Source organism: Gobio gobio, assembly GCF_949357685.1.
Source record: "Gobio gobio genome assembly, chromosome: 19".
In the NCBI taxonomy this organism is placed as follows: domain Eukaryota; kingdom Metazoa; phylum Chordata; class Actinopteri; order Cypriniformes; family Gobionidae; genus Gobio; species Gobio gobio.
Window position 1 is genome coordinate 27,096,628 of NC_137112.1, and position 25,212 is coordinate 27,121,839.

Consider the following 25,212-nt stretch of genomic DNA (forward strand, 5'->3'; position numbering starts at 1 on the left):
TGCTCAGGTAGGCCGTGGCATTTAAACGATGCCCAATTGGCACTAAGGGGCCTAAAGTGTGCCAAGAAAACATCCCCCACACCATTACACCACCACCACCAGCCTGCACAAGGCATGATGGATCCATGTTCTCATTCTGTTTACGCCAAATTCTGACTCTACCATCTGAATGTCTCAACAGAAATCGAGACATTTTTCCAGTCTTCAACTGTCCAATTTTGGTGAGCTCGTGCAAATTGTAGCCTCTTTTTCCTATTTGTAGTGGAGATGAGTGGTATGTCACTCTGCTGTTGTAGCCCATCCGCCTCAAGGTTGTGCGTGTTGTGGCTTCACAAATGCTTTGCCTCATACCTCGGTTGTAACGAGTGGTTATTTCAGTCAAAGTTGCTCTTCTATCAGCTTGAATCAGTCGGCCCATTCACCTCTGACCTCTAGCATCAACAAGGCATTTTCGCCCACAGGACTGCCGCATACTGGATGTTTTTCCCTGTCCACACCATTGTTTGTAAACCCTAGAAATGGTTGTGCGTGAAAATCCCAGTAACTGAGCAGATTGTGAAATACTCAGACCGGCCCCTCTAGCACCAACAACCATGCCACGCTCAAAATTACTTAAATCACCTTTCTTTCCCATTCTGACATTCAGTTTGGAGTTCAGGAGATTGTTTTGACCAGGACCACACCTGGATAGATAATTGGTTGATTAGATAATTGCATTAATGAGAAATTGAACAGGTGTTCCTAATAATCCTTTAGGTAAGTGTATATATGTAAAGCATGTGAAGCTTAAAAATATTATGACATAAACACTCGCATATTCACATACAGATAGTCAACAGAAAGGAAAACAACATATGTACATATGTAAAGGAATCAAATGAATGCCTTTTACTTTTCTTGCATATCTTCTAACATCCAATCAGATATATCCCCATTGTTTAGTTTTCTAAGCTGCTTTCGTTTAACAAGCTGTGTAATGATCTAAAAATGTGTATCTTTGTATTTCATGGGGAGGGGGTTTAATTTTGGGTTGAACTATTTCTTTAAATAATGCAACCAACTAAAAGACACAACCTTACCCTTAGGGAGAAACCCTTCTTGTGTGAACAGTCTTTTACAATACTGTTGCAACTCAAGTGTGAAAAATCATTCTACTGCGTCTCGTGCCTATGGCCGGTACTCTGGAAATGAGCTTAGAGGCAGGAGAGGAATCACAATAATGAATAATGCATGACTAAATATTTTCAAGCGCACTCTTGTATCTTGGCGCTCCTCTTGGTTTGCTTGAGTCTTACCAAACCTTGTAATGAGGCTAAATATTTCCATTCCAATCTGTTAGCATACAAAGATCCCAGCCTCAACTCAAGACGTTCTCAAAAGCTTCCCATGTGGTGTTGTGGGTAATGTGCACAGCTATAACAACTGTAGAGTTCAGCTCTGTCTCTAGCCCAATGCAGTCACTTGGCTGCCACAGGTACATCAGCTGGATGTTTGTTTACAGAGTTGCTACAGACTAACTTCACTGGCTGCTGTCTAAATGAATCTTTCCTATTTTGAGGATGATGGCTGTAATGCTTACCTCATTCATATAATTCATTCTCAAAACAGCATGTTAAAAATTAAATAAAAGAAAAAAGTAACAGGAATGAATTTAGCATCAACTCCTGCTGTAGACAGAGCAGAGCCGCCTTGCCTGAGGAAGGAGGGTGCTCGACAGGGGGTTCATCACCCTAGTTAGTAAACATTGCTCTCTTTATGCTGTCACGTTTGGGTTGGCAGAACACACACTCTTTTGAGGACGTTTTCAAGCTCTGACGTCCCCGCTTTCCCTGTGACATTTGCATTGCACAGAGTGCAACCTTCATGCTTCGTCTCACAGAGATGTGCTGTATTACAGGGAGCCTTTGTGAGGAAAGACTCCAGCTCTACTTGTTATGAAAATGTACAAGATCTAGTGGCTGGCTGTTCATGTGCTGGATATCACCTTCAAATCAGCCGCTGTTAACATTAGCATAAATATATCTTATCAAAGAGTGATATGCAGTGATCTTCCCCAAAAAGTGACAGCAAGATACATTAGTTTTAAGAATTACATTTAGTAATGGTTAACAGCAGAGCAAAGTAATGAAAAAAAAACATAAGAATAATATAAAGGATAAACATACAAAATAGTTTGACAAATGACATTTGCTGATAAAGAACATATACAAAGAAAACAAACAATTTTCTGCAACAGTCAAAAAACAACTATTTTAGAATGAAATATTAGGGCTTTGTTATGCAATTGCTAATGAATTCTGTGTTTTATGCTGCCTTTTTCGGAGTTTCCTAGGTAAAAATTGCACATGAATATGCCCTCTGATGTCGTGTTTACCACTGGGATAGTATACCCAAATTCCCGAGATTGGCATGCCATAAACTCTAAACATGGTGGCGGGGAGAACCACTGTTGTGTGACAGGTATGATTAGTTTTTTCCCCAAAACAGCTAGATCATCTTGTCTTGTCTTTAACATTTTACATAAACGATATGTACGAGTTGAATAATCATTTGAAGCATATTGTATATTTTATACACAGTTAAAATAGCCTGCATTTGACCGAAATTACAGAATCGGCAGAAAGCGGACAGCATCATAAATGTTTGTATGGTTGTCAGTGCGTGTGCCACTACATATAATTTTGGTTTTAAGAAGATATTCCCAATAAATAGGCAAGAATAAACATGGTGTCCTCCATGATTCCTGCTCATTATGAATTATGAAATTTCCAATAGCAAGTGAAGGCAGCATTGGCCGCTAGGGCATTTCTTGGTGGTTGCTTACTGGCCCAAATCAAAACAGCCCAAATTAAAGTATGCTGACCCCTAGATATAGCTCAGGTGTTTTGTTTGGTTTTGTTAAGTTTGTGTGCCCCTTGTTTTCTCTGTGAGGGAAATTCTCACTTAGAAAAAAATTATAGAACACGTTCTGCTCATCAAGTCAATCAATATTAGCAATATTGTAATAATTGCTTGTGATGTTCCACAATTGTAAGTTGCTTTAAAAAATGTTTTTATAGAAATTGTCAAATTCATGTTTGTAAATTCCTTTCACCCTTGGAAATACTGACACTTATCTGGTGATGCTTATAAATGTTGCTGACACCAAATTGCATGGTATTTTAACATATACAGTGTCAGATTTATAACAAAAAATTGCTGAAGTAATCATTAAGCAAGACAACAAGCATTTTTTTATAAGAAAGCAACCACCAGGAACATAAACATAATTGTACGTGATCTTTCTACAGCAGTTTACTTGACACCTAGCTAGGAGAGAGACAAAGCGGCTTTGAAGCGGTGAGCGTTCCAGATGAGTGACTGACACGCCTAGAGTACCCCCCACCCCCCACCCCTGTGAGGGCCCTACTGTACCTAAGTAGCATCAGTGCGCTATACAGAGTCTATAATTAGCCTGCCTCTAATCCCTATCATGCGGTGTGTTTATTATACACCACCGAGTGTTTGAGTGTGTGCGCTGCTACAAAACTGCCCTACTGCGGGGATTTAGTCACTGTACTCACTAGTTAGGGACATGATTGACAGGTGTTACTCCACACTCTCAACCAGCAACAGCTGCTTACCTGCAAACCACCTACAGGAGCCCAGCACCAGTTAGGTCTGGTCCTCGAATCTGATTGGCTGAGAGGCCTTCCATGAGCCCTGATATTGGACCAGTATCAGCACTAGAACTGTGCACCGTTTGAATCACTCCTCTTGCCTCTATACCCAGTCTAGACAGGCAGCATTTCTCCCAGCGAGTGCCAGAGGAGAAAAACCCACAATAATTTTCAAAATACTACTGTTATTGTGTCACAGAATGTAGTTTTAAACAGACAAATGTGGTTGCATAAACCTCAGATCTGCGGTTTCAGGTAATTGTACACGTTTTCCTTTCTCTTTATTTGTTTTTCTCTCATAGTACTCTAATATACTCTAATGGACTACTTGCACAACTACTTCCGCATTCTACTTAGTTTCTGGTAACAGCGTTCAGTACACCTACATGCATGACTGCAGATTAATTTTTTTACGTTTAATGGCTGCCAATTGATTAAAACAATGAATCATGTTCTCTGCGTTAACATGAATTATCTTGAGACTGCTGAAATGTTCCTATAAATATATTTTCTGTGCATTCTGAATAATAAATAAATACATTCTCCCACTATCCTGCAGCAGATCAGTTCTCTTACTGATCATATTTTATATGTTAAATATTTAATTAACAGTAACGCACACAGTAGAGGAGAATGACTGTCAACTAGGCCTACTTTGAATATTAATTAAGCATTTTGGGCATAAACATGTACATTTCAAACATTACAAAAATGACAGAATAGTGAATAAAATATTTAATACAAATAAATAAAGGTTCGTATTCATCAGGTGTCACAGACTTCAGCATCGCGATCACTAGTTTAGATGAGCACTAACACCCTGTGGTGAAATAATGCCGCATGTTTACCAGCCGTTGCTTTCTCAGATCGACTTGGTTGGATTTAAAACTTCATGTTCTGTTGAGTTTGGAAAATTCTATACATAGTAGCTAATCATATGAATATCTCTTCTCCTGTCTCTGTAAATGTCCAGATTTTTTAAATCCTCTTGCGGACACTCATTTTAGGTGGCGTTTATTCAACTCGATGAGTACAGTACATTGAAAATATACATAACCTGAAATAAGTGAGATGTACTATTTAAAAACGGCAGTGCGTCACGAAGCTCACTGTAAGTGGTCCATACTATATTAGCGTGTTAGCTAGGGCTGGACGATTTGACCTAAAATCTAAATCTCGATTAATTGAACATTTTGCCTCGAATTACGATTAATGAACGATTATTTTGCTCTTTTTTTTGTAGCTTTTTTTTTGCTTTCCTTTTTTTGCTTTCCTTTTTTGCCCTTATAGCTCACTGATAAGATTTATACTGTAAATATGTTCAATATTTTTTTCTAATGAAAACGTGCATTTCTTTATGATTTTAAAATACTTTAAGGGAGCTGCTCACTTTCAGCAGTTATTGTCTATGGCTCGTAACATTTCTTACAGATTTCTGTTTGCTGTACATCAGATACAGATAAATTAGATAAACACAGTAGGCCTACATTACATTTATTTGAATGCATTAATGAGAGTGTGATTGTGTGTGTAAATAAATCCCAGGACAGCGTTGACGATGAGTTTCTGCGCTCCTCTCTGCGTGCGATCTTCACGTGATGTGTGAGCTATTGTCTGTTTGAGTGTTCATGTGTCACAATTAGGGCTGAGAATCTTTGGGTAGCCAGTGAATCGATTAGATTCACAATTCATAGGTTTTCTGTTCGATTCAAGAACGATATTTGCCAATTCAGAACGATTCGATTCGAGATGATTCACATTAAAATCCAATGCAATTCGATTACTTCGATTCGATTATACATTTTTTAATATGCATTCATAGTATTATGAAAATGCTTCCACTAATGTGTCTTAGTCAGGGTGTGAATTACACAGCGGCCTTCAGAGGTCAGAGAGTGGGCAAAAAACGGTAACACTTTACAATAAGGTTCATTAGTTAACATTAGTTAACTACATTAACATGAACTAATAATCAACTGCACTTATAAAGCATTTATTTATCTTTGTGAATGTTAATTTCAACATTTACTAATGCATTATTAAAATCTTGTTAACATCAGTTAACGCACTGTGAACTAACATGAACAAACCATGAACAGCTGTATTTTTATGAACTAACGTTAACAAAGATTAACTAATGCTGAATAGAGGTGTTGTTCATGGTTAGTTCATGTTAACTAATGCATTAACTACTGTTAACTAATACAACCTTATTGTAGTGAAAAAAAAAGTATTAAAGTATTCCAGGCCTTAAACATGCAATGCTTCCATGGAGAGACTAGAATATCATGCACTTTTCCAACTAATCCTAAACAAACTTTTCTTCACGGAATAGAAAGAAAATCCCTCTTTGTTCTCTTTATACGGAACATTTTCCTTCTGATGATTCTGAGAGAAAACGCGTCAGTGTCTACTGTTGCTGACGGACGCAACTTTAATGTGCATCTAATTGATAGATAAACCGCACTCTCAGGGGCGTAATTTTCATCTAACAGTTGGGGGGGACAATAAACATGACATTTCTCACGAGCAATTTTTGAAGGGGACACAAATAATACAGCCAAAATCGTACTTGTAAGGATATGTATACCAAAAAAAACATTTTGTACTTATTTGGCGTTTTGGTGCACTGAAAAATTATGTAATGTCCATTTTTATTTTCTCTGTCATTTTATCTGACCAACAACACAAAGTGATAGTTGTTTACTAAAACTTTTATAACTTTTTCTGAGTGTCCCATTTAAGAAGAGACGCACGTCTGTATTCCACAAATAACACACATGAACTACAACCGTTTAGGATCTGTGCATTTAATACGATTAAGGTTCACTACGCAGTCATATTATAATTATTAAATTATCTTGCGTCATCCACATAGTATTTTATACTATATTCAGATCTTTAGATATTCAACTGCAGAAAGCCCTCTGATTTGCCACTTATGATCATATTGAGCAAAACCCAACACAGATCTGACGGAGCGGCCGTGCGCATACTTTCGGTTTAATTAGCGCTAATTCAGGGGCTGGTTGCTTGAATTTTGGGTTCATTAGCCTATTATTCTTAATGAAAAACACAACAAGAAAACAGTACAATGGCACTCCCTTAAATAGGCGCTTTTACATTTCGCTTTGAAACCAAATCTTCCACGATCATCTTGTCTGTCAGCTGTTTGCTCGTTCGGCTCGTGCTGTATTGAGCAGACACGTTCAGTTTTTAATTGTTGTGTCTGCTCTCTAACTGAACTAAATTATTTTATTACTATAAAAGTGAGAACGACGGTAGCCTGGCCGGGGCAATGCCGCAGTGGGCAAGTGATGTTAGCAGTGTTTTAAAGAGAAATAATCACTTCATCTGATGTTTAAAGTGAATAAAATAGCTTTGACAGCTAACTGGAGTTTCACAACTGCTGTCTGAAGAGCTTTGTTCTCTCCCCAAACTTGTGTGGTAGTTTTTTACGGTCAATGGGTAACGTTAGTTGAGGTGCGCGGTGGATCGAACCACTATGGGGCAAAGGGGGGGACTCAAAATGTTTCTAAACTTAAAACGCATTTTTTTGTCCCGTTTGCGTTTGTATTGTTTTACTACTTACACATTTATTTTAATTGTATATCATTATATTATTTACAATACTCAGCATGGTTTTTAGGGGGGGACAGCCCTCAGATTGGGGGGGTCCTGTCCCCCCCGTCCCCCCCGCGATTTACGCCCCTGCGCACTCTCTTATTTCAGTGTTGGTAATGTTGTAGTTACTTTAGCAGTTTCCTTCCTATATTCAGTTAAACGACATTAAGTTAAATTTCATGTATGTATCATTCATCAGAACTGTGTGTATGCATTTTAGACACTTACAAATGTGTTTGCTCCGTCCATGCAATAAATGTGCATCCTTGAATAAGCAGGGTTTTACTTCAACTGCTCAGGTATGACCCATTTCCGTGAAACTTCAGTATTTTATTTTATATAAATGAGCGGACGGAGCGCAAGAGCAATCCAGTGAAGGCGGTAAAGTGTACAGTGCGTGTCTGTAAAGGAGAGCTGTGAGGCCGTGGATGACGCAGCACAACGTCTCTATTATTTCACGCATGTAGTAGATATATTCTAATGTTTAATTTAATGCACTGAATCGCTATTGAATCGCGATTCATTCGATTCTTAGCATTTTAAATCGAGTATCGACCGAAATCAACGATTCATGATACAAAAATACATGTTTCAAGATCGATGCATCGATTACAAATCCTGACGATGCATATGCATCGATCTTGAAACATGTATGCAAACGAGTGAATCGTTACACCCCTAGTCACAATATATCAGGCATTCGGTCAACATTATACACATCCGATGGTCTGAAATCGCTTCAATGTTCAAACAGGCAGGCCTTAAAACACATGCAATTGACAAAGTTTTGTGAGGATGCAAGTGAAGGTGATCTGGCTTCAGGGCGCGCTGTGCTTTGTCAGAGACACGACACGACTTGGCTCTCTGTCTCACAGAAAAAAGCTCACGAGCACTGAACGGAGATGTTTTCCATATTGTTTTTGAATAGTGTAAAATCGCTTGAATGTTCAAACTGGCAAGCCTTTAAACACATTTAATTGACAAACCTTATGGGGACGCAAGTGAAAGTTATCTGGCTTTGGGGCTTGCACACGCAGTCTGTGTGTGCATGCAGCAGCGCAAATAAGAACGGCGATTAACTTACCTGTATAAACTGTGTAAAACATGCAATTACCATAGTAATTCTGAGAATCCAGATTGAATAAACAAAGATAACTGCTCCTGAATCTTTCCGTGTGCCTGCAAACTGCACTTGATGTCAATGCAGAGACACATGACTAAAACCGAAATAACCGACATGGGAAAATTACGTCTGTTAGAGGTTCTGAATTTCGGTTTCGATTACTTTTCGATTAATCGTCCCTAACATTTACTAATGCATAGTGTTATAATGCACTAACAGCCCTAGTGTTAGCACATGTTTAAAAAAAAAAATCAGTTTAAAGCGTTACAAATATTTTACGAAATTAATTAAGCATCCGTTATTTCTGTCATGCTTGGGCTAGCGTTACATTATATGATCACGCTCTTATTCATGCAAATGCTTTTAAACCATTGAAGCGCGACAAGACAACACACGACACAGAAACGTGCCAGTATTGTGCGCACAAACAGGGCACCAGAAATTAGTTCTTTTTCGCGCTTGAACAATAACACAGTCTTAAATTAGTTAAATAAAGTCTTAAATTAACTTAACATGAGATGCAGGAGTTCAGCAGCAGCAGATCTTAAAGTGACAGCAGCCTAATAAAACAGTTGCTGTGATGTCTGTCATTAATGTTAATCAAAGAATAAAGGTAACCGAGAAAATTGTTGCTTTAATAAGGATTAATCAATATTTAATTTATTATTTACGCAGTGCAGACATTTTGATAACTTTATTCAATTTCTGTATATTGATTATATATGAAGGACACAGTGTATCATGATATAAAAAAGCAGCTAAAACTGTTTTCAACATTGATAATAATAAGAAATGATCTTAAAACGATTTCTGAAAGATCATGTGACACTAAAGATGAAAGTAATGGCTGCTAAAATTTCAGCTTTGCCATCACAGGACTAAATTACATTTTAAAATATATTAAAACCTTAATGTTTTCAAACTTTTGACTGGTAGTATATAACCTCTCTATGTAACTTGAATAAAAAATGTTTATTCAATTTATTAAATTGTATATTTATGTAATATTAATTATTAAATATTAATATACGTGTTGGTGTGTGTGTGTGTGTGTGTGCACTCTAAAAAAAAAGGCTCGTAATCATAGGGGAACCTTTTTTAGTGCTATATAGCACCAATTTTGGTGCTTCAGTGGTTCTTCAGCGGTTCTTCAGAGGTGCTATATAGCACCTTAGTCAAAGAACCGGTGAAGAACCGGTGAAGAACCGCTGAAGAACCTCTGAAGAACCGCTGAAGAACCACTGAAGCACCAAAATTGGTGCTATATAGCACTAAAAAAGGTTCCCCTATGATTACGAGCCAAGAACCATTTTTGGTGCAATATAGAACCTTTTTTTTTTTTAGAGTGTGTGTGTGTGTGTGTGTGTGTGTGTGTGTGTGTGTGTGTGTGTGTGTGTGTGTGTGTGTGTGTGTGTGTGTGTGTGTGTGTGTGTGTGTGTGTGTGTGTGTGTGTGTGTGTGTGTGTGTGTGTGTGTGTGTGTGTGTGTGTGTGTGTGTGTGTGTGTGTGTGTGTGTGTGTGTGTGTGTGTGTGTGTGTGTGTGTGTGTGTGTGTGTGTGTGTGTGTGTGTGTGTGTGTGTGTGTGTGTGTGTGTGTGTGTGTGTGTTTTATTAATTTATTTAATCAATTATATATTTAATTATTATTATTTTATTTTTTTTATTTTAGAATATCATGATGCAATTAAATTAAACAAAACAAAAAACAACTCTCTCAGCAGCCGATGGCAGCACATTCATTGAGGAGGTGGTCGTGTAGGTGGTTACTTAAAATGCAGCATAGATATTCAGATTATTTTTCTCACTTTTAATTGTGTTACATTTTAGATATGCTCAGATGGTGAAATTAGTCAGAATCGATGATGGTTGCACATTGGCTCCCTGGTCAGAACAACATTCAAGAGAAGAAACGCTGGTTCCAAACCACACACAATTATCCTGTGCAGCAGTTTTAATAAACACACTGTCCCATCAGGTCATGAATTAGGGTAATTCATCAGTCCATTATAAAGTAATGTGCAGGAGAGATTAGTTTAACCAACAATGAAGTTGTAATTGCTGCGTCCAAAATTGCTCAGTTATTCACGTTTTCCTATACAGTGAATGCACATAGTGCACTAAATGGGAGTAGAGTGAACACAATTACTGAGAACATTCGAATGTTGACATAAATAACCTTAATCATAGCTTTACAATAATAACAATTTTACTTTGTAATATACACTACCAGTCAAAAGTTTGGCATTGGTTTATTTTGTGTTTTGTAAGAAGTCTATTATGATCACCAAGGCTGCATTTATATGATCAAAAATACAGTAAAACAGTAATATTGCAAAAAAAATATTATTACAACCGAAAATAACTGTTTTCTATTTTAAAATTAATTTTATTCCTGTGATGGTAAAGCTGAATTTTTTTTAAAAAGAGAGTGCGTATAAAAGCTATACTGCGTGCAGAATTATTAGGCACATTGATTATCTGTTCATCCTTTTTTTCCAGGCACATTTTAGCAATTCCAAACCACTTTAATCTGAACTACTATTAATTTCGTATTTAATCATTAATAAGTGCTATATAATTGTTCATCAAGGCTGGAAATGAAAAACACCTTATATTCTGGTGTGCAGAATTATTAGGCACGTTTTCTTTTACAGATAAAATGAGCCAAAAAAGAGATTTAACTCGGACTTAAAAGTCAAAAATGATGAAATTCCCATGAGAAGGATGCAATACTAATGCAATATTAGAAAATGAAGTTAAGGCATGACCATTGGACAGTGAAATGCTCATTGGGTCAGCAGAGTCAGACAAAACAAGGTGGCAAAAAAAAGGACACATGTTAACTGCAAAAGAAATTAAGAATTAAGGTGAAGAATTAAGTGTGAAACCATCAGGAACCCTTTAGTCTCCAGCGCCACCATTTTCCAGAAGTGCAACCTACCTGGTGTCTCCAGAAGTGCAAGGTGTCAGATGAGTTTTGGGTGTTAATTTTTAGTCCATTTCTGCAAAACGGACTAAAAATTAACTCTCAGAACTTACTGCCAGATTCTGGAAGATTGAATTCTTCAAACAGTGGTACAAGAGGATGTGGTACTGGTCCTTCAAGAGTCACTCTGAACATATGTCTATAAAGCCTATAAAAAACAGTCTTCTGTATTCACTACACTTCTTAATATATTTTACAACACTTCAGCTTGTGATTCTTTACCTAACTTAAGTCTCTGAGATCCTGACACCTTGCACTTCTGGAGACACCAGGTAGGTTGCAGTTCTGGAAAATGGTGGCACTGGAGACTAAAGGGTTCCTGGTGGTTTCACACTTAATTCTTCAACTTAATTCTTAATTATTTTGCAGTTAAAGGGTTAGTTCACCCAAAAATGAAAAATAGCCAATGATTTACTCACCCTCAAATCCTAGGTGCAGGGGCCAGACTACCCAGTGCCAGAGGGGTATGCAGCAACAATTTTGGCGCCCCCAAAAAATTATATATATATATATATATATATATATATATATATATATATATATATATATATATATATATATATATATATATATATATATATATATATATATATATATAAATTATTATTAACAATGTTAACAAATAAAAAAACTGTCACAAATCGACAAACATTAACATTGTAAACGGATTCCAATAATGAAACGAAAAGAAAGAAAATAATCTGAATTTTTATAACAATTCCAAGTAGGAACCGGTTCTCGATGCCCAATACTAGTAACGATGTTGCTACCAAACATTCTAGAGCGCTCTTTAGGTCCTACTAAATTGTGACATGGCGTGCCTTTTCACTTGCCCATTTATCTAGTTTTGATGGTCATTGCAAAAACTGTCATGCAGATCGGCTGAGGATGGGAACCGATGATGGTGAATTACAATTTTTCTGAAATTATAATCATAGGCACGAGCGAGATGATTGAAAGGACGATAGCTGAGGCACAAGCGCAAGATCACTTTTGTTAAAGGGTTAGTTCACCCAAAAATGAAAATTCTGTCATAAATGAAGATATTTTTGTTGAAAGCTGATGGCTGAGAAAGGCTTCAGATAGGCCTCCATTGGCATTCAGTACATTTACACTCCCAAGACCCATAAAAGGCACTTAAAACGTCGTTACAAAGTCCATCTCACCACAGTGGCTCTACAATCATTTTACGATGCGACGACAATAGTTTTTGTGCGCAAAAAAAAATCAAAATAACACCTTTATCCAACTTGTTCTTGTCTTCTGTGTGTGCCTCCACGACGCATGCGTGAGAATATGATGTAGCGCCGGGGTTCGGGAATCCATGAAATGCACACTTTAGCCCGATTTTGAGAACTACGCCGAGACCTAAAGCACGATCAATGTAGAATCCAACAGCTTAGATACGCGCGTCTTCCTCTGCTTGTAAACAAATCGCTTCTGGGTCATGTGTCCGAACGCCGGATCTGTGTCATATTCTCGCGCATGTGTCGTAGAGGCACACACGGAAGACAAGAACAAGTTGGATAAAGGTGTTATTTTGATTTTTTATTGCACACAAAAACTATTGTCGTCGCATCGTAAAATTATTGTAGAGCCACTGTGGTGAGATGGACTTTGTAACGACGTTTTAAGTGCCTTTTATGGGTCTTGGGAGTGTAAATGTACTGAATGTCAATGGAGGCCTATCTGAAGCCTTTCTCAGCCATCAGCTTTCAACAAAAATATCTTCATTTGTGTTCCGAATATGAACGGAGGTCTTACGGGTGTCGAACGACATGAGGGTGAGTAATTAATAACAGAATTTTCATGTTTGGGTGAACTAACCCTTTAATAACAAAAAACACAAACCACAAATTGAGGGTGTCCGTTTTACAGGGGAATTTCCAAAATCTTTTATTTGTTATAATTCGGGTATAGATATTTTATGTCATCCGTCTTATTCGTTTTTTTTACAAAAAGTCTAATATACGCAAGTTTTTTTTATTGTTGTTGTATTTTCATCAAAAATAGGCTAATAACGAACAAAAAAATAAACATTCGTTTGAAAGTAATTAAAGAGGAAATTATGAGTTAAGCAATATCATACGAGCAAGAGTGCTATTTTCCAGAGTAGCCTATATCAGCACGATTGCAAAATGCGATATTAATTTTATACAACAGTTCAATAAAAAACAATATGTCATTTTTATACAGTTTTTCTCAATTTTTCCAACAAAAATAGCTTCAAACAAAGTATAGGTTTCGTTCTCGCATAATTCACCGTTTTTGAACAGTTGAATGATTCTAGAATCCATTATGCCGCCAACTATACTGGCAGTTTTATAGTTTCATAGGCCTGGAATAATTCAAATTTTCCCAACATTTCATATTTCTATAATTAAAATATTATATTTAGAACATAATTCTAAAAATCTCATTAGCCTACATTATTTAGGCAATTGTAATTACAGTGTAAGTGGATTTTGATAAATGGTAAGATGGATTTTATTGATATTGATTTCATTTAATTCTTATAACAGCCATGTATCGTGGTAAATAGTGTAATTACTTAAAAAGATGGTCAACAATATGTAACTTTACTTTATAAGAGGTGTGCCCTAAAAAGTAAGCATGCAATTTTGAGAACACCAAAGCGCACGTTCTTTAGTCTGTTTGGTTACTTCAAACACAAGTTTGCACAGCCTGTTTGGTTTACCTGTTTAGACTACACGTTAGTAACATGTGTTTTGTCCGACTCATAGTCCGTGTCCTCCACGCGTGATTTACCAGATAAGCGCACGTTCTTAACGCGTTTTCCTTGACCCCAAAGCACACGTTAAGAAAGCGCGTTTTTGTGGTAAACCACGCGTCAATGACGTGCGTTTTGCTGTCAAATCGCCGGCGCCCACGCCAGGCGCGCCCACTCGCGATATTCCATTATTATCCAAAATTCTATTATGGAATCTTATGAGGGCGCCTACTCTAGCCTGTTAGTCCTCTAAAATGTGCTATAAAATTAAGGAAATACAGAAGTAATTTAGAAACGCACAACAGCAGCTACATATAGAAAATACCAAAAAATATATATATATTTTTTTTTTTTATACCATCGCTTTGGTGCCCCCAAGGTGCTGCGCCCCTATGCGCCGCAAACAGTGCACACCCACTTTTTGCGCCACTGCCTAGGTGTATATGACATTCTTCTTTCAGACGAATAAAATTGGAGTAAAAATGTCCTGGATAATCCAAGCATTATAATGGCATTGACTTGATGGGTCGTTTTTGAAGTCCATAAAAGTCCATCTATCCGTTATATAACTGCTCCACACGGCTCCGGGGGGTTAATAAAGGCCTTCTGAAGTGAAGTAGCACGTTTGTGTAAGAAAAATATTCATATAAACTTTATAGAATATTTTTATTTTTGGGTGAACTAACCCTTTAACATGTGTCTTTTCTTCGCCACCTGTTTTTGCCTGACCCTGCTGACCCAATGAGCATTTCACTGGCCAATGGTCATGCCTTAACTGCAATGTCTAGTATTGCATTAGGATTGCATCCTTCTCATGGGCATTTCATAATTTTTGACTTTTCAGTCTTGAGTTCAATCTCTTTTTTGGCTCATTTTATTTTCATAATTCTGCACACCTGAATATAAGGTGTTTTTCATTTCCAGCCTGCATGAACAATTATATAGCACTTATAAATGATTAAAAACAAAATCAATAGTAGTTTATAAGATTAATAACTTTGGAATTGTTAAAATGTGCCTGAAAAAAAAATATGATCAGAAAATCAACGTGCCTAATAATTCTGCACGCAGTGTAGAGAGGAAGTTGCTCACTCAGAAAACGGCTCTTACTTAACATTATATGTGGAATAGAGTTAGAATATTGAATACAACTGTTGCCTTTTTTCTCTTTTAAATGGTGCTGTGTCACAATTGAACATCTATTAGGACAATTTTGAATCAATTACAGCTCTAACTGCTTTGTCAACTTGTTTTACCTTTGCAAATATGCAGCAGTTGCCAGAGCCCTTGAACTCTTCATTATATATTCTAAAGAGAGCTTGGTTGCCAGAAGATCCTGTGCAGAAGTCAATAACAATCACTAGTTCCTTTGGTTGTTTTCACTCTGAAAAACAGGTGTTCAAAAACAGGTGAATGTTGAAGTTGTGCTGAAGGAAGCAAGTGGTTTATTCATCTAAATCTCTATTTGCGACCTTAATCTGAATAACAAATAGTCAACAATGGTAAATCTATTAAGCCTTATAGCAAGGGTGGGCAACGTGCATGTAACCGGCGTTGCCCATCCCTGCCTTATAGTGTAGTTCAACATATCTAAATACACTATATTGCCAAAAGTTTTGGGACGCCTTTACATGCACATGAACTTTAATGACATCCCATTCTTAATCCATAGGGTTTAATATGGAGTTGGACCCTTTGCAGCTATAACAGCTTCAACTCTTCTGGAAAGGCTTTCCACAAGGTTTAGGAGTGTGTTTATAGTGTTGAAACAGGAAGAGACCATCCCCAAACTTGATATGCTGAAGCATTAAGAGTTCCTTTCACTAGAAAAACAACCCCACACCATAACCCCCCCTGCACCAAACTGTACACTTGGCACAATGCAGTCAGGCAAGTACCATTCTCCTGGCAACTGCCCAAACCAGACTCGTCCATCGGATTTCCAGACAGAGAAGCGTGATTCGTCACTCAAGAGAACATGTCTCCAATACTCTAGAGTCCAGTACACCACTGCATCCGACGCTTTGCATTCCACTTGGTGATGTAAGGCTTGGATGCAGCTGTTCAGCCATGGAAACCCATTCCATGAAGCTCTCTATAAACTGTTCTTGAGCTAATCTGAAGGCCACACAAAGTTTGGAGGTCTGTAGCTACTGACTCTGCAGAAAGTTGGGCGACTTCTGACTCCGGTCTGTGATTTTTTTGTATTTATGTGCTGTTGTTCCCAATTCCTTCCACTTTGTTATAACACCACTAACAGCTGACCGTGAAATATTTAGTTGTGAGGAAATTTCACAAATGGACTAATTGCACTGGTGGCACTGTACAACGCTTGAATTCACTGAGCTCCTGAGAGCGACCCATTCTTTCACAAATTATTGTAGAAGCGTCTGCATGCCTAGGCGCTTGATTTTATACACCTTTGGCCATGGAAGTGATTGGAACACCGGAATTCAATGATTTGGAGGGGTGTCCGAAAACGTTTGGCAATATACTGTACCTCCAGTCAGAGAGCATTAATGCGCTGTTCAAAGAGATTAAGTAACATTCATTACATATTCACTGATATGTATGATGTTAGTGTAAAACATTGATCTCATATTTCCAGTGCATATTACTAAATATAGCCGGTATTCGTTATATTTTCCTCCTCAAGCGGTATAGTTCAGCCATTGGTGACTTGACTCTGATGGGAAGGCATGAGTCTGCCAATCAGAATGTATTAGGAATTCTCTCTGTATTACTCTGGGTCAATATTTGTCAGAACCATTTGAGCACTGCTTAAAACAGCCGAGATCCATTCATTATTCAGAGGTAACATTGAATGCCAGAGTCCATGGGAAGACGAGATGTCAGTTGAAATGGATGGATGTGCGAGACCTGACCTGCCTGCTTTATTATTGGGTTTAAGGTGACTGGGAGAGGAAATATGAATAGACATTGGTAGAGATGAATTGTGTTAGGGGCCAGATATCGATATTGCGACACTTTTGCACTCGAGACAGATTCGGTGTCTGATAAGAAGCTCGTGCACCACCATACAGTACGCGCAAAGAAAAGGTGAACATTTTGGGAGGACGTTCATTATAAGAGGAAGAATGGATCGATGGTGATATCGATCAGAGAAGAAAAAAGTTTCTTCCAAGAAAAAAAATGGTCTAAATCCAACAGTATTGGAAGAAAATAAATCATATTACGGTTGAGACTGAAGATGAGGTTCCTCTCATTGCAATAGGGAATAAAAGAGAGGTAGACTAGGAAAATCTATTTTCACAATTATCTTTCTATTATTTATGATGTTTTCTATTGGTTTGGGTTATAAAAATGATTACAGTGCAGGTCCACTCTAGAGACTTCTGTAAAACACTTGGACATTGTGTGTGATTGACGGTGCAGTCAATATTTTCTGCTTTGTGAAGATTATGAGGATCTTTGCGCTCCCATTTTTAGAAGTTTTCATACCATAATGATAAACATCTGAATTTTTGCTATAACAAGCTTTGTCCATCAGTAAATGGGGGGACCACTTTCAAATATGTTAACATCTTCAACCATAGGGAAACCAACTTTTACCAAGTACTTTCCTGAAAGTGAACTTTTGTTCCTTATTCAAATACGAATCTGCAGAGCACCGGTCTTTTGAGGCAGGTGGTGACTCAGCACTATTTACTTCAGCAGCCTTCATCTTAAGGAATATATTAGATCCTTCTCATGGGATGTTACAAGGAACTGCATGAATGAGACAACAGGTCAGCTGCCCTGCAACCAGGGTCTTGTGAACCGGACCTGTTGGACAAACTTAGATGTGCTCATTTGCATGTTGGTTAACAGATAGGCTCTCATAGGCTATTAACAGGTAATGTGCTTGAGTCAGTGCCGGCCAGCTTTGAGATTGATGTAATTTTGGGGAGCTTGTCTTTTTGAGCTACACGGTATGGGCAAGGATTATGCAGATGAGCCAAAGAATCCCTAGAGCTGAAAGCACTGAAAGAGAAAATGATGGCTGCACGGGTATGGCAAGACAGGTGGAGGAGGAACTGACAGAAAACAAAACACGATGGCATTAGGCAGGAGTGGGAGCTGTAACACATTTTTTATTCTTCAGAAAACAGCTGACAGGGCAACCAGATGAACATGTACATAAAAGAAAGTTGTCAGAGCTGGTCAGTCAAAGCTGACAAGTCTGAATTTCCCCCTGGAATATCTTATAACATATTCTGCAAATACACAAAGAGGGGTTCCTAATACTTACAACATAAATCTTCAAGTATGTAATACAATTAAATATGCTTTAAGGCTTTGTGCATCGCCCTTAAAGGGATAGTTCACCCAAAATGAAAATTCTGTCATTATTTACTCGCCTCGTTCCAAACATGTAAGATGACTTTCGTTCCTCTTTAGAGCATGATGAAATCTGTGTTCTGTGAGCTTTCTGTCCGTCCATTGACAGCTACGCAACACTTCATAAAGTGAACAAAAAGTTCATAAAGAGATGGTAAAGCTAATCCATACGAATAGAGCTGTTTAGTCCAAAATTTTCTGAAGAGACACGATCACTTTATTTGATGAACAGATTGAATGTAGGCATTTGTTCACATATAAACATTGATGAGCGAACATAAACAGAAGCTCAAAAGTGTTGCGTAACACACAGGAATTAACCTCATTGGTTCTTGCTTGCCAAGCGAACATGATTGAGGTGCGAGATATAGATATATATTTCATATATATATATTATTAAAAAATTATATAAATATTGCAATAAATACAATTGGATAGTTAATTAAATAATGTTTAAATAAAATTATTTAGTGGTCATACTGTAAACAGTTTTGTTTTGTTTTCCAAAAAAACCCTGTTTTTTTTCCAGATGCTGAGGTAACTTTTGTTGAGATCGCACAGTAAATGAGAAAATAATAATGCATGTCCTCTGTGGGCTTCTGTTTGTGCCATTTATGTAACTGTAATCTCCATAGTGTCCAAGGATGCTTCAGTTGTATAATTAATAATAAAATAAAAAGATTGACGCCTCTGCATGGGGCCCAATCAGAATTGCATGGGTATGTACTGCTTTAGAGGGAACATTGGTTATATATTTTACAGTGCTGCATCATTGTTTCTCAATTGAATAGCTGGCTTATCCAGCTACATCTAATAAAATGAAATGGTCTAATAAATCCCAGGGGTGTATCACCTAGCCTATGCCACCAATTCTGTATAATCCTGCTTTTTTTTTTGCTTGCGTTGACAGATAATACACCCTGCGATGGGGTCCCGTGGCAAACATTTCCGGGGGGAATATACATTTGAAAGGTTTGCTGCAAACACTTTACATTCCCAGCCTGGAACTGGAACTCCTTAATTCAGAGGCAACCATTGAAGCAGATGATTTTGCTGAGCAACATCAAACAGCATTAGCTGTAGTTGAGACTCTTAATGTAAACATGATAAGTTGGGTGTCAAGAAATATGGGCTCTCCCATTGATCACGGAACAAGTACAGAGATTTCGCTGGGTCTTGACATTCCCGGCACTTCATCAATTATTCAGGCTCTGCTGAAGGCGTTTGGGACACGCAGGGCTGTTTAGCATTATGCTGTAACTCTGCGCTACCAGGTTCTCTGTCGGGACACATGCTCCGTTGTTCCTCTGCGCCTGCTGGAGAGGCTCTTACAGGCTTGCTTGTCCACTGAGGGCTACTTACTGTCGATCTATATCTGGGGTGTAACGGTTCAAATTACTTTCGGTTCAAATTTTATCATGGTTTTAGGGTCACGGTTTCGGTTCGGTTCGGGATGTGCTGTGTTCAGGGGGAAAAAGGACTACTGTCAAATAAAAATAAAGAAAATAAGAACAAATAGTCAGACTACAAGCAACAGCACAAATAAATACATAGAACAAAGATACAGATCAAATAACCAGTGCTTTTAAGGTTTCTCATATATCTAACAGTAATGTAATAAAATAATCAAATGTATAATAACATTACATATAATCTTTACTGTATAAATTAAATAAAGATGAATCATTATTAGAGTTACATAAGCTATTCAGTCAAGAGCAGTGATTGCCTTGTCTATTGTTGATGAATAGAAATACAGACAGCAGGAATATTACGCTGTTGTCACTTTAAGACATAATGTACGGATCCAGTACACTGATACTGATACACAGGTGTTGTCTTACTCGACTATTTCCATGTGCATGCTTCGAATGAGTGCACACTCAAATCTTCTTACAGTGTGCACAAGTTGTCTTTCGTGTCGTCTTGTGCTTGAATGTTTAAGTTAGCAAGGCTTAAATGAGTTTAGTTTAAACACGGATAGCAACGTGTGCTGTTCAGGTCTCACCTGCACTTGTGCGCTATCTTCATCGGGGTGATGACGCCGTAAATGACTGGTCATATTAGAGCGTGCGCCACTTGCGTTGAACAGTTTTGGGCAGGGGTGTCCAATCCTGATCCTGGAGGGCCACTGTCCTGCAAAGTTTAGCTCCATCCCCAATTAAACACACCTGAACCAGCTAATCAAGGTCTTATTAGGCATATAGAAACTTCCAGACAGGTGTGTTGAGGCAAGTAAGAGCTAAACTCTGCAGGACAGTGGCCCTCCAGGACTGAGTTTGGACACCCCTGGTTTAGGGGAACCAGAATGCGTATCTATTGACAGAAGCATATATTAGCCTAACTCTGTCAATGAGTTCCATATTATAGATGCATATTTGTTGTCAGATTTGCGATGAAACGTGTGTTTTATTGTTCTATCTATCATTCTATCGCTCATCACTCAGCTGAACGTTCACATCTACAGTGTAAATTTGTTCAACCTGTGTCCACCACTGTTTGAACAGAGGATCAATGCTAAGGATCTTTTGTCTTAGAGATGATTAGCATAATGATGAGCTGGCTCTGACCTCACAACTGCCATCAATCTCAACTCCTCTATCTGTTCAAAGCTTTGAGCTGACCTTGAGTTTGGCTCCGAACTAGAACCTTTAAGATGTCGTTTCAATGTGTTTAAACAGAAGCGATAAGAATGGATGGCATATAAATTATGACTGTTTATTGGAAGTTTCAAACAAAGTGATTAATGATAAAGGGTTTTGTCAAAAGAACATGCTGCTTTTAATCTAAAGTTCATCTCATCCTTGTTAAGGAAATTGTGTTGATTTCTGTAGCTGCTAGTGAAATTTTTCTCCACCGCAGCCCAAAAGGTTGGCATTTGCTTTGAGTCATTGAGAGATCAGAAACGCTACAGTTCTCTGTAATCCTAAAATTTGTGCTGGAACAGTGAAAATGTGTTGTGTTGTTGCTCTGATACTTTTGTTACTTTTTTTGTCACAGAGCTTTTCCTGTATTCTTCTGCAATCCTATGAGGCGCTTGAAATTTTACAGACCCCTAAGAAATGCTCCTTGCATTTATAAAAAGGTCACGTTATGCAAAAGGTCATTATTAACTTATGTTGTTCCAAACCCTTGTGACTTACTTGCTTCAAAACAGGAGAATTTATTACTATTTTACTCAGGGTTTTTTTTCTTATGCATTTTAAATGAAAGGGAACTTAAAGGTATAGTTCACCCAAAAATAAAAATAACCCCATGATTTACTCACCCTCAAGCCATTCTATGTGTATATGATGAATACAATCAGAGTTATATTAAAAAATGTCCTGGCTCTTTCCAAGCTTTATAATGGCAGTAAATGGAGGTTGAGATTTTGAAGCCCCAAAAAAAAACCTCCATCCATCCATCATTAAACGCGATTTGTGTTTGCGAAACGCGTTTGTGTAAGAAAAATATTCATATTTAAAACTTAATTAATGTAACTAGCTTCCGACAGATGGCGTATACATCGATTTACAGCAAAAGAGGAACGTGGAAGCGTAGAGGATGGTGCAAAACAAAACACCGGTCACGAATTAGAAGTCTAAAACGAGAATTTTAATAGAGAAACGTTGGAGGATTTCGATTTTAGAGAAGAGGAGCTTGAGATTGTTGCCCAGCCCTATTTGTTTTAACCACAAGTGCCATCAAAGCTTACGCTACTCCTACATCATGTCATGGGTTACTCTTTTAGCGTAAGTCGATTTGCGTACGGTCATCTGCCGGAAGCTAGTTGTTTTAGTTTTAAATATGGATATTTTTCTTTTAAAAAACACATCGCTTTGCTTCAGAAGGCCTTTATTAACCCCCTGGAGAAATACCCCCGTATAGAGTGCTTTTATGATGGATGGATGCACTTTTTTGGCATTATAATGCTTGGAAGAGCAATGATTGTTTTCAATAACTCTGGTTGTGTTCATCTGAAAGAAGAATGTCATATACACCTAGGATGGCTTGAGGGTGAGTAAATTCATTTTTGGGTGAACCCTCCCTTTAAGCATTCAAGCTTCACAAAAACAGAAAAGCTCATTAATAGTAGTCTATATTCTATATTCCCAGTCCTCTGAAAGTACTCAGTAGTTTTGTTTGATGAACAGACAATTTAATAGAAATTTAAATCTAAATCTGCTTGTTCATTCATTGTCCTGAGAGTAGCAACATCCGATTTGTGAATGAATTGGACTTTTGAGTCGGATCAAAGAGTCAATTGATCCAGTTCGCAAAGAATGATTGATTGATTTATTCATTAATCAGACTGTTCTCGAGGTTAACTAATTCATGAATAACATACAAGTCTGTTCCTCACACATTCAGTATGACTATTATATGACTTTTGAAGACTTTGAATATATGACACGTATAGACCACTTTTATGATGATTTTATTGGGACCTTTTTAAAAGCTTTTTTGTGGATTGATGTGAGGGTGAGTACATAATTATGTGGGTGAACTATTTCTTTAAAACCATCTATAAACGGCCTGGAACATCAGGTAGTTTAAGGGAATTGGCACGTTTATAGTAGCATGTTTAATGGCATGCGCTCCAGGCGTGAGGTTATTTATGAAAGGACACCCAAATTAAAAATATATAAAATGCATACAGTATACATACAGCTTGAACTGTGTTCTGTGAAGCCTGACAGTTTAATCACAACGGAAGACCCGTCTGTGGTTTGTAAACTTCAGCAAAGTTTACAGAACATTTCTGAAAAGTTGTGATCATGCTCTGAGGAGCACAGTGGCAGGGGTTTGTAGCGTATCTGCTTGTTTCTATTTATACGTAGACAACCTTTTCATGGGTTTCCTGAGATGGAGTGTATCAAGCTGACAATTTCATATGCACCGCATCAAGGATATAAATAGTCTCTCCTCCTAAGGGTGAGATGGTGAAACTTTAGAATCCTAATTTGCATGGAAACATCCCAAATTTATGATGCAGTGATGTTATATCCCTTTAACCCTAAACTAGATAAGCACCCAAATCGCCTGCATCTCAATGTTTTTTTTAATGTAGATCATGTTTTATTTATGCTCATTTTTGGCACACTCATCACATCATCCATCATTGGTTCCGTTACCAGGTGTTTGTCTAAATCAAAAAAGCTGATAACAGCAGCCACGTTTTTCTGTTTAGATTTCAGAAGTAAATGGTTTGTCTAAAAAGGAAAATTCAGTCATTTATTCACCCTCATGCATCAAAACCTGTATGATATGCATACACTACTGTTCAAAAGTTTGAGGTTCGGTGGGGGGGGGGGGGGGGGGGTGTTATGGTCTAATGCTATTTCAATCATTCTGACTTATTTACAATGTTAAAGAGTTGGATTCTCATGCTAAACATGGCCAAAATTTCAAAAAATTTGTTGGACGTAGGACAGTGCCAAATACACTCCTTCCGGATGGGCCTGTGTGAGGCAAAATTGCTTGTATGGGCACTTCTCCCGGATAAGCGCATGCCGAGCGAGCACATCAACAAGCTTTGTTCAGGTTACGGAAGCCATTGGCAACGCTGGCATTTTGTTTTTAGACCACGAAATCAACAATGTCACTAAAAGAAGTGTGTTTCTGGTTGTGAGGGAAAAATAACCTTGTTCAGCTTCCCAAATAACCCAGCGTTAAGGAAACAGTGGGTGCAGTTTGTTTTCCCAGAACAGCAACAGAGTCCTGCAAGTGAGTTTGTTTGTTCCCGGTCATAAGTCGAAACCGCAGGCGGTGAGTGAACTGCATCAAATGTGTTTTGTTGGCAATCGCCGCGTAAATGTGCACATAATGTTAACACGAATCACAAGTTATCCAGGGATAATGCCATGATTTCAAAAAAGAAATCGTGGTTGTGTGTGCTTGTGACTCTTTAGCTCCGCCCACTGCACACCTGCACGAGCTCGGCTGTTTTCGGTACAGCGTATCTGTCTTTAATAAATATGATAAAAATAAAGACTCTTCTGAGATATGAAGGATGCAGTACTACTCTATAGGTACTCAAGATTAACATGAGATTGGCAGAAACTGTGTGTGTTATGTACCCTTTAACAAAGTATCTTATGCTCATCAAAGCTGCATTCCAGTCTTCAGTGTCTCATAATCCTTCAGAGATTATTCTAATATACTGATTTGGTGCTCAAGAAACATTTCTTAAAATATCAATAATTGCTAAAACAGTGCTGCATAATATTTTTGTGGAAACTGATACTTTTTTTCAGGATTATTTGACGAATAGAATGTTCAAAAGAACAGCATTGATTTGAAATAGAAATCATTAATAACAATATAAATGTCAGTTTTGATCAATTGAATAAATATAAAAGTATTAATTTAATATAAACAAATCTTGTTGACCCCAAACTTGTGATCTGTAATGTATACTTGTAGATTATACTAATGTATACCAGAAGCAGAGTGACTGTCAAGCTCCAAAAAGCATCATACAAGTATATTCCAAGTCTTTGTTTAACAAACAAACTGATATTTTGGTATTTGATCTCTGTGCATATTTGCACCGGTTACTAGATTTCGCCTTTTGTGTTCTGATAAAGAAAGAAAACCATACAGGTTTAAAAACAACACAAGGGTGAGTAAATTAATTTGGTTGTAATAGTGTTTTCTAGAAATCAGTATCTGCTGTTTTTCAGATTTTCCCCCCAGTCTTGATTAGCGTATGGCCCTTTAATTCAGATGTGAATGTGCTTTAATCCCTGTGTGAGAGAGTATTCG

At 37.7% G+C, this 25,212-nt stretch overlaps 1 protein-coding gene across 1 annotated transcript in view; it reads left to right on the forward strand.

The window, feature by feature from the left end:
- Positions 1–25,212, forward strand: part of LOC307143504 (uncharacterized protein) — a 237,884-nt gene that overhangs the window by 178,559 nt on the left and 34,113 nt on the right. The gene's annotated exons all lie outside the window — the stretch shown is intronic.